This window comes from Trichechus manatus, unplaced genomic scaffold (assembly GCF_000243295.1).
Source record: "Trichechus manatus latirostris isolate Lorelei unplaced genomic scaffold, TriManLat1.0 scaffold00032, whole genome shotgun sequence".
Classification (NCBI taxonomy): Eukaryota; Metazoa; Chordata; class Mammalia; order Sirenia; family Trichechidae; genus Trichechus; species Trichechus manatus.
This window is the reverse complement of record NW_004443968.1, coordinates 13,376,348-13,386,553: the sequence shown is the minus strand read 5'-3', so window position 1 is coordinate 13,386,553 and position 10,206 is coordinate 13,376,348. Positions and strand designations below refer to the sequence as shown.

The 10,206-nt window shown below is 37.7% G+C and overlaps 1 pseudogene; it reads right to left on the bottom strand.

Moving 5' to 3' along the window:
* Positions 1 to 1,462: 1,462 nt before the first annotated feature.
* On the bottom strand, positions 1,463 to 1,707 carry LOC111820274 (translation machinery-associated protein 7 pseudogene; annotated as a pseudogene).
* Between the last annotated feature and the right edge of the window lie 8,499 nt (positions 1,708 to 10,206).

Sequence of the window (10,206 nt, the reverse complement as noted above, 5' to 3'; positions counted from 1 at the left end):
TAGTGAATAAAATCACATAAGATCAATGAATATCAGTGACAGGAATTATATTATGCTTATTATAATCTGCAACTGTATCACTGTATCATTTACTACTTTTTTATCGCAAATCCATGACTTCTTACTATCCAAAAAGTAAAGGGTACTCTGGACCTGACAGAGTGTCTTGGGCCAAAGCTGGGCACAGGACTGTGATGCCTCTTGCCCATGTTTGTGTTGTGTGCAGCAGAACAGCGACCATGGGAATCATTTTATAGGTGAATTAGGTCAGGTAAATTTTCCAAAGTAGGATTACAAAATTCATTCAGAGTTAGATAAGAAAAGGGAACCCAGTTATAAAGCAAATTAAGTCGAGGACAAAAAAGGAAATATATTCATGGAAGTTTAAAATGGATAAAAGAAAGTAAGTCTAAAGAGAATCCCTGACATGAAGTTCAAGCACTTGCCTAAATTTGCTAAGCAGTATTTGGCCTGTTTGTGGCTACAGAGCTGGGAGAAAGCAAAACTGGCGACCAAGGAGGACCATGAATAATACTAACATTTCCAACACCTACATGAAACTTGTCCTGATGATTCTAGACAAAAAATAATAATACTATTAACATCACCTATGTGAACAATGGAGACCTGGTGGCACAGTGGTTAAGCATTAGGCTGCTAACCAAAAGGTCAGCAGTATGAATCCACCAGCCGCTACTTGGAAATCCTATGGGGTAGTTCTACTCTGTCCTATAGGGTCACCATGAGTCGGAATCAACTCAATGACAACGGGTTTGGTTTTTGGTTTATGTGAACAATGTCAACCAAAATGAATGACATGAAATAGCTAGATATTTCTGGATGCCTTGAGCTACTTGAGAACCAATAAAATCATAGAGAGTTATAAAATCTATATAACTACAAAAAATATAATTAAAATTTTCATCAAGATATTCCAGGTGTTTATATTTTGACTCTTTGTATATGGTAACATGTATCCATGGATAGATGCAGTATTTGTGACTTCAAACATATTCAATGACTGGTTGTTTTAATGTAGAATTATGGAATTAAAAGCAACAAGAGATGTTTAGTCCCTATGCTCCTAACCAGCATCAGTTGATACCAATAAGTCAGTGCTTCATCCAAATTAACATTCAGTTCCTATTATAAGGGGTTAGATGGATATATGTCTCATCATTGAGGATGACTAGGTAAAGCTATGGTCCAGGACCTTCTGCATCAAAATCTTCTAGGATGATTGTTAAAGAAGCAAATTCCTGGTTACTATGGAAGAGCTATTGACTCTGCAACCTAGGAATCTGTATTTTAGAAAGTTATCTGGAACTTAAGAGATGAACCATCGTATGTTTTCTTCTTCCTTTTTTACAAAAGTTTATTCATAAATGTAAAATAGGCTCCAAGACAACACTTCCTTCTAACCATAGGTGGCAACAGATGTTACAGCAGGGAATCCAGATGTTTAAACAAAAATGGAATCAAGAGTCACCATCACTTCAGTCACAAAGAACAGCTTATTTTTTCCAGATTTCTTAATTCCACCTGTGGCCAAGGGGCCCTTCCCAAGGCCTTTGCTTTTAGCTCCTTGAGTTTCTTCTGCTCTTCTTTTTGTTTCTGCTTGAAAGCCTTATCTTCTTTCTCCATTTCCTTGGCCTGCCTCTTGGGCTGTTTCGGGGGCTTCTTTTTGCCACCTTCAAAGCCAGACATGGTGCCAGCCACCTGGTGATTCTTAATAGATCCTAAAATTTGACAGCCAGTGGCCAAAAGCACAGAAGAGCTCATTTGTCCCTGGTTCAAGGGATGAGATAGTATTTTCCTCAGACACTGGAAGAAAAATAAATGTGAGTAACCATCTCACATGACAAATTTTATCATCCATCCTAAAAGTACCAGCACTCTCCTGGTCAGTTGAACTGTTCAGCATCTAGAGTCTTCTCTGGAAAGTTGTGAACTGCATTCTTCACTTGATTAAATTACAAGATGTGTTTCCTTTCCCAGAGTTTTTAAGAGGATATATCTAAGTTGGGATCTTATTGTCTGCTTTTCTTTCTTTTGGATTTCCAACAATAAATCTCCACACTTCTCTCAATCTGTCCCCATTATGCAGCCACCTTAGCAGTGAGATTGTAAGGACCACGACCGTGTGGCCCTTCTCTCTTCAGCAAATGGTGTTCCCTGGCTCTGGGCAGAGAGCTTCTGTTTTGCCTAGACTCAGAGGGGCACAAGCTGCTTGTGATACAGAGCTCTTTCATCAATCCAATCACGAGTGAAACCATGGAAAGTTTCAAGGTCTCAATCACTCACAGGAAATGAGGCTAAACTGCCCATCTTTCTGTCAATAGGAAAAGTGGGCAATGCTCACCATCAGTGCCTGAAGATGCCAGGCCCAGCACACTCTCCCTAAACTGGAGATTTTACAGCTCGCCAGGATTTCTTTTGCCTCCCAAAGTTTCCTCCCTTTTAGGGAGAGGGGCATTTATGAGTGCAATTAATTCATTTTTTTTTAAAAAAAAGATCTCATACTGCCAGATGAAGCACATTTAGCCATGGCAAGCCATAGAGAATCCTTTCAAACTGGTACCTTCTAATTGAGTTATTTTACATTTCCTGTCTCTAATCTTCCATCTGTCAAGGTGTCCTCCATTTACAAACGATAAATTAAATTCTTTATGATGTGCACATGAGAGCAAAAAGTACTAGGCCACTCAGTGTTCTGAATCTATCTTCTGAAATTGCTCCTTAACAGTTTATTCAACAAGACAAACAGTTGTTGTTGATAGTGGTTTGTTTTATTTTGTTTCTGCCAAGACATTTTCTAGAAATCTCAAAGTCCTTTTAGAATTCTAAGGTAAAAATTATTCTCAACCTGACCTAGCTGAGGTTGGTCCTCTGCTCTTAGCTCACCTTTGCACACACACCCACCTTCACAACTCCACTAACATTTCTATGTGGGCATCTCTGTGACATGCCTCTAGTTCCTGTTCTCCAAGCTCCAATCCTACATTTCATGTTCCCTGCTTAGCCTTTCAATAGCTGAGCCAACATCACCCCAAACATAATGTCCAAACCTTCACCACCACTCTCTTCATTCCCCCTCCTTCCTGCCCCAGCCATTGCTTTAAAATAAAAGTCTGAACTATCATCATCCCGTATAATCAGAGCCATAAATAGAAGCCATATATGGGAGCCACATATGTAATTGTAAATTTTCTTGTTTCCACATTAAAGAAAGTAAAGAGAAATGAGTGAAATCAATTTTAATAGTACATATTAAACAATAAATGCTTAATACTTTTTATTTAACCACCTCCAAATATCATCATTTCAACATGTGCAATATAAAAATTATTAATGTGACATTTACATGCCTTTTTCATACTGAGTCTTCAAAATCTGGTGTGTATTTTATACTTACAGTCGCTCAGTGTGGCTAGTAGCTACATATTGGGTCGTGCCGGCTTAGATTCATTAATCTGTAATTTAAGTCCAGCTCCACTCTGATCCCAGGCTCCTTTTCCAGTCTTATCTCCTGCTACTATTCTTCAAGCACTCAACACTTGACTCACAACAGACACTTCCTGCAACACTTCCTGCTGTTCCCTCAACACTACCTTTGCTGGTGCCATTCTCTCTAGAAGGAATTCTTCTTTTCTGCCTTTCAAAGTTCTACCCACATTTCACGATATCTCTGCTTTTAAACCACTTGCAGAAAATGTATTTTTTCTTAAGTAATCGTGAAACCACTCACACTCTTATAAAATCAATATTCCTTCAAGTTTCTATTTCCTGTTTTTCCCTCATCCTGTCACTTTTACATGTCCCTTCTGCTTTGATAACTGAAAGTCACCCTCAACATGATGGCCAGCTATGTAAAAGGAAAAGGCCAAATGAGCCTCCTTTGGGTTTCAGTAGCTGAAAAATAGGAGTAAACTCAGCAGCGGTCTCAAGGCAATACCTAAATATAATTTAGGGATCAGATGCTCTGTTATCATGAGAGAGCAGCCATCTATAGCATAAACATCTGCTGACTCTTTGACACAAGACTTGTTGGCCATAGATAAGCAAAATCTAAAAATCCCTTACATTTTAATGATAATTGGTTGATTCCTTCATTCATTTACTCAATGACTTATGCCTTCAACAATCAAGTAATAGGCTCTGGCTCTCTCTGGTATTGCCAAGAGTTCCATTTTACTGGGTTCTAAGTATATAGTCATCTTTGCTATAAACATTTACACTCAATTCTCATTATTCACAGATTCCGTACTTGCAAATTCACCTACTCACTAAAAGTTATTTGTTACCCCAAAATCAATACTTATAGCACTTTTTCAGTCATTAGTGCACATGTGCAGAGTGGCAAAAATTTAAGTTGCTGAACACACACGTTCCTGTTGTTGTTGTTAGGTGCCGTTAAGTTGATCCTAACTCATAGCGACCCTATGTACAACAGATCGAAACACTGCCCGGTCCTGCACCATCCTCATGATCGTTGTTATGCTTGAGCCCATTGCTGCAGCCACCGCATCAATCCATCTCGTTGAGGGTCTTCCTCTTTTTCTCTGACCCTCTATTTTACCAAGCACAATGTCCTTCTCCAGGGACTGATCCCTCCTGATAAAATGTCGAAGTATGTGCAGCATAGTCGTGTCATCCTTGCTTCTAAGGAGCATTCCGGCTGTTCTTCTTCCAAGACAAATTTGTTCAAAAAGGCAGTGCTTTGCCTTCTTGCTTCAGCACTCATACTGCAAACAAGCTTGTTCACAATCTGCTTAGTGCTAAGTTTTTCACGTTTTGTGCTTTTTGTTGGTGACTTCACTGTTTAAAATGACCCCTAAGCATAGTGCTGAACGGCTGTCTAGTGTTGCTAAGCACAAGAAGGCTGTGATGTGCCTTATGGAGAAAATACATGTGTTAGATAGATAAGCTTCATTCACACATGGGTTATAGTGTTGTTGGCCACGTGTTCATTGTGAATGAATCAACACTATATGTTAAATACAGTGTCTTTAAACAGAAACACACACAAAATAAGGTTATGTATTTATCAGGTGGTGAAAATGTTGTGACCAGAGGCTCGCAAGTGCCTAACCCTATATTTCCCCTAGGAGCAATGGTTCAGTATTCACTAACTCAATGTTCGTGGCAACTTTATAGAAGATAACTAACGTGAATAATGAGAATCCCCTATTACGGTTTTCCTCCTTTCTCATCCCCCTAAAAATCTCCCATACCAAATCTTTTTAAAATATTCTTTAAAAATCTCTGCCTAAGGAGAATAAAAATTTTATTCTGAAAACACTTTTCTTTCAAAGATTAAAACAGTATGTCCAATTATCTGTTAGCCAATTGTCCCTTAGCTCCTTGCTTTAAAAAAGGTAGAAAAATTGCATCTTAAAATATTGAGTTTCATAGTAAATAATCATACCTTGTTTTAGAAAAATCAACCAAACTTAGGCATGTGAATTATTGATATAAGGACTGGAGACCATTTCCCCTAAACTAGCACAATCACACTCTGCCCAAATCACGGTATAAAACACTGCTTATTTTCTTCATATGTTGAAAATTATAGTCAAGTCTTATATGTGCACACTAATAAAATGACAATACAAAAATAAAGCAATATAAATTAAATTTACAAGGATATTTTCTTTGAGAGTTTATAATGGAGTTACATGGCAGAATTCCATTTCTCATTTATTTTGTCCTAAGAAATACAGAATTATGGGGAAAAATAACATAGCTGATTATATACCAGAGGTCAAATGAAAATCTCCTCAAATGAAATACATATGTACAAAGCTTTGGATATTATGGCTAAACAATAAGAAAGTTTGAATCACAGCTTGCAATCTGTGAAAGGATGCTCAGAGTATACAAACTCAGTATATTTGACATAAAACAAATACAGGAAATTACAGTCCAGCTAGATAACTATAAAAACTACTCTCTTTGCAAAGACTGAAGGAAGATTTCTGCCTGAGATTGTATTTAAGCTAAATAACACATGGAAACAGATTAAGTGCCCGACAGTGGAGACTGGTTAGACAAATATACAATGGATACTACACACTCATTAATGCATTACATAAACGTAACACACTAAACATACAGAAAATAGAAGATTCTCAATAAAAGTGAGTTACCAAGATGAGAATTCAAAGTACTACAACCACCTGCTCCCACCAACTCTTCTGAGCACTACTATTCTACTACTTTCCACCATCATGTTATCCCTCCCAAACCTCTCTAAAGTCTGTCTGTCTCTCCCTTCAGGAAGCTACCGAAATAAGTAACACACCAAATGATCAGACAGACCTGATCCAACTCTGTCATTTGATAGTTGAATGAATTTGACCAAATTACTTAGCGTATTTGAGCATCATCTGAAAAATAGGCATACTATTCCTACATGCCAGGTTCTTATACTAGAAATAATCTACAAATAGTGCTAAGCACAATATTAACATATAGAAAATTCTCCCATAAGTGATAGTTAATATTACTTGGTGAACATTATGAAATGTTGATCTCTCTTTTAATTCTCTGACCTTAGCATTATTCTTTCTACTTTATCTAGCCATTATAATAAAGAGAAAATCTTTTCTCTCTTCTCAACCGTACAAGGGAAATATATTTCCCCATCTAAATATCCACTGATGAGCAGTATGGAATAAAATAGAAAAAGAATAGCCTAAAAAATCAATGTGTTGCTAAATAATTGATATGTCAATACTCACTGAAAGTCAAATCCAATGATTGTTATTAGAAATATTCAAATGAAATAAATTTTCCTGTTCAGCGCTTAATGGCATCTTCCTCAGGTTCCGAAATGGCATTAAATCGAAGCTTTCATTATTTCCTTCTGAAGCAAAGACAAACAAAGAAAAGGTCTGTTAACTATTCTACAGCATGATCATATTTTCTTAAAGTAGCATAGAATGCAAACAGTTGCTCTTCACATTTTCAAGGTGAGCATTGTCTCATATAATCAACATAACAAAGAAATAATTGTATTTTTAAGATCACTAAGTAAACCATTATTTCTATCAATGCTAAATGTGTTTCATGAATACACTCGATATAGACTGGCAGCCTGAAAGAACAGCTTACAAAGACCAACCAATTCAATTCTTTTTTAAGGCAGTTGTATATGTTCTCTAACATAATGTGACTGTTTCAATCTTTTAACTTAAACTGAATCTTGGCTTTAATGAAAGTTTATACCGGCAAGAAATCATACTGTGTTTTTAGGGTGTGTTTTATCTTCAAACAGAAATACAGCAGCTGTGGCGAAGAAAAGGGTACACAATCCATTTTTTTATTTTTTCCTTGCTCTCTTTTTGATATCTACGCTTACTGGAAAATCTCAGTTAAAAGATATAATGCCAGGAAGTATTTATTACCATCTAGTTTACTTCTATGGAGGGTTGTTGTTGGGGTTGGGTGCCATCAAGTCGATTCTGACTCATAGCGACCCCATATGGTAGAGTAGTAATGCCCACAGAGTCTTCTTGGCTGTAATTTTTATGGAAGCAGATCAATCGCCAGGTCTTTCTCCCATGGAGCTGCCGAGTAGGTTCAAACCACCAACCTTTCAGTTAGCCGCCAAGTGTTAAACCGCTTGGACCACCAGGGCTTCTTGGAAAGTAAAAGAATTTCAATAATCGGATCCAAAATATTTATATTTTACTTCACAGTATCTAGAACAAGGGTACGCAAACTTTCTAAAAGGGTCAGAAAGTAAATAGTTTGGCTTTGTGGGCCATATGGACTCTTCCACAATACTGCAGAATTTAAGATTAAATCATACCAACGTGCTCAGCCATTTGTACACAAAAGCAGCCACAGGCAATGCCTAAATGAATGGGCGTGGCTATGTTCCAATGAAACTTTGTTTACAAAAGCAGGCAGAGGCCAGGTATGGTCTGTAATTTGCAGACTCCTAATACAGAAGAAGGAGCCGTGCTGTTGCAGTGGTTAAGGGCTCAGCTGTTAACTGAAAGGCCAGCGATTCAAACCCACCAGCGCCCTGAGGGAGAAAGATTTGGCAGTCTGCTTCCATAAAGATCACAGCCTATAATACTCTATGGGGCAGTTCTACTCTGTTCGATAGAGTAGAACTCGACGTCAATGCGGGTAAATAAAGAAGATATAGTGATGTTGATTCAGTGGTAGAATTCATGCCTTTCATGAGGAGGACTCAGGTTTGATTCCCAGCCAATGCACCTCATTTGCAGCAACCACTTGCCTGTGGGTGGAAGCTTGAGTGTTGCTATGATACTGAACAGGTTTCAGCAGAGCTTCCAGACTAAGATGGACTAGGATGAATGATCCGGCAATCTACTTCCAAAAATCAGTCAATGAAAACCTTGTGGATCATAATGGTCCTATCCATACCCAATCATGGGAATGGTGCAGGCCTGGGCAGCATTTTGTTCTGTTGTGCATGGGGTCACCATGAGTAGGGGGCTGACTCCACAACAGCTAACAACAACAACAATATAGAAGATACCTAATATTCAAAATATAGAAAATAAATTCCACTGTACTATATGGTAGATGAGCCATGGTGGCACAGTGGTTAAGAGATTGGCTGCTACCCAAAAGGTTCAACAATTTGAATCCACCAGCTGCTCCTTGGAAACCCTATGGGGCAGTTCTACTCTGTCCTGTAGGGTCGCTACGAGTCACAATCAACTTGACGGCAGTGGGTTTGGTTTGGTTTTTGGTATAACGCAGAATTCAAGATTGAATCATATGAAGCCACAATTAAGCACGTTTGGTATCCAAAATTCAGTGTTAGGTGCTATAAGGGTATAACAGCAATGTAAGACCAAGTTCTTATCCTCAGGAAGCTCATAATTTTCCAGGAGAGCCAAGACTTGAACAGAATAAATTGACAGCAATATTAGACATTATAACGAAGTGTTAGATGGATAGGCTTAAACTAAGCTCAGGTATTTCAGGACTCCACTTGGGAAAAACATTTATTTAATATATTTCAACTAAATAAATTACTCCTGAATAATGCTATTATCCCTGAAAAAGAAAAGTTAGTGCTTTATTTATCAATTAGCCTGATATGCATAATTGCCCATTATATACTCACTTTTTTTATATTTTACAATAATGGAATTTTTTTAAATCTGTGTTTATTCTAGGAACACAACATAAAACCATATGAAATTTAATTTAAAATTGCATTTTAAAGCTGTTGGGAGAAGATAGAAATTTTAACATTCACACTCAGGAAATTCCTATCAACGTCTCAAAAAAATTTATAATTCATCCTTGCAAATTAGCTAGGGTTCAGAGGTCTAAACCTGCGTGAAATTTTTTTTTTAAAAATTAGCAAGTATGAATAATAAGACTGAGAAAAGAAAAATTTCTGAGGATGTATCTATTCAGCCTACCATCAGACCAATTGTTAACAAGAAAAATTTTAGATATTTTGAGTTTTTTAACTTTTTGAAAAGATGTCCAAAATTATATGGGTTTTAAAACTATTGTCACTAATAAAAATCAATGCATTTATGAAGGGCATTTAAAGCTACATCTCAGGAGAATTATTGCTGCTAAGGACTTTTGACCCAGACCTGACAAATCCTTGCTTTGAAGCACAAGGTTGAGATGGTCTAACAAAACAGGAAAAATCCTATAGCGTCCTGTTCTACATTTTCAGCTTCTAAACTTTTCAATTCTTATGTAGTACTTACTATGCATAACCTGCCCCAGCTCCTGCAAAAAATGCTTTTCGACTTTGCTTTCCTAAAGTAAGCGTTGGAATTAATAGCAGTCCTAGTGGCGCAATGGTTAAGCGCTTGGCTGCTAATCAAAAGGTTGGCGCTTTGAACGTAGCCAGCGGCTCCATGGGAGAAAGACCAGGCTATCTGCTAGTAAAGACTACAGCCTAGAAAACCCTGTGGGGTAGTTCTACTCTGTTACATGGAGTCGCTATGAGTCCCAATCAACTCAAGGGGACTTAACAACAACAACATACTATCGCTTTAAAATAAGATACTTCTGAAGTAGCAAACATGAGTCTTGGTGGCGTACTGGTTCAGAGCTTGGCTGCTAACCAAAAGGTCAGCACCCACCAGCAACTCCAAGGGAGAAAGATGAGGCAGTCTGGTTCCATAAAGATTACAGCCTTGGAAACTCTATGGGGCAGTTCTACTCTGTCCTATAGGATCTCTATGA